Source organism: Palaemon carinicauda, chromosome 24 (assembly GCF_036898095.1).
Source record: "Palaemon carinicauda isolate YSFRI2023 chromosome 24, ASM3689809v2, whole genome shotgun sequence".
NCBI lineage: Eukaryota > Metazoa > Arthropoda > Malacostraca > Decapoda > Palaemonidae > Palaemon > Palaemon carinicauda.
In genome coordinates this window covers 89,574,440-89,575,579 of record NC_090748.1, presented here as the reverse complement: position 1 = coordinate 89,575,579, position 1,140 = coordinate 89,574,440, and positions in this window count along the sequence as shown.

The window sequence follows — 1,140 nt, the reverse complement described above, 5'->3', positions numbered from 1 at the left end:
TGTATTTATTGTTTATAGGTTTAAAGGCCTCCCATGAATGGCACGGGTAAGGGACAGTATTTGCCTAGCAAACTGGACAATGTCTTAGAGACTGACCATATGTACACATAATCAGCATCCAAGCACCCTCTCCACCCAAGTTAGGACCAGGGAGGGTCAGGCAATGGCTGATGATGACTCTGCAGGAGAATTTGGACAATGTCTTAGAGACTGACCATATGTACACATAATCAGCGCTCAAGAACCCTCTCCATCCAAGTTAGGACCAGGGAAGGTCAGGCAATGGCTGATGATGACTCCAAAGGTAGACCTATAGACTCCCTAAAACGTCCCATCCTTAGCTCACAAGGAGGGTGAGGTTGTAGTGACCAAAGGAGCTGTCGTGTTTGAGCAGGACTCGAACTCCAGTCTGGCGATTACCAGACAGGTACGTTTCCAATAGTTTGTATAAGCAATTATTATATACAGAAACACTTACCAGTTCTCAGCAACTTTAGAAGGAGGTTCCTAGCCTAATGACCTACCTAACACTTGCATTAACCCCCCTTAGTCGACTACCTTTCAGGTACATAACCAATTGTATGGTATATGTTAACAAAACATTATTAACAAGAAATGTCCAATTGGTTCAGACTAGTTATTATTAACAATCTTTTACCTTTATGAATCAATGTCCCTTCCAAGATACTGATAGTTATTATTGAAGTTTTAACTCCCAAGAGTAATCTCAAATAAGTTACTGATCAAAGTTAGTGTTTCACAAAAAAAAAACATTCTAAAAATTAATATAATACTAAAAATAAAGCAAAGGTATAAAAACAACACGTGTTACGAATAAAATCTTCCGCACTGGGCTATTATGCAAATAAGAGAGACAGATAAAATTAATATACATGTTTGCATGTAAACATGGGAGCACGCTTGAAAGGCCATGAAATTGCCCAGTTAACTGCCATAATGGTCGCAAAAAGTAAAGTAATGAGATGTGGAAATGGTGTGTTTTTATGTGGTGTATGTATGTATATATATATATATATATATATATATATATATATATATATATATATATATATATATATATATTTCTTCAAAAAGCCCCATAAAAGAAACAAAGGCCTTTATGGAGAAACATGTTAAACT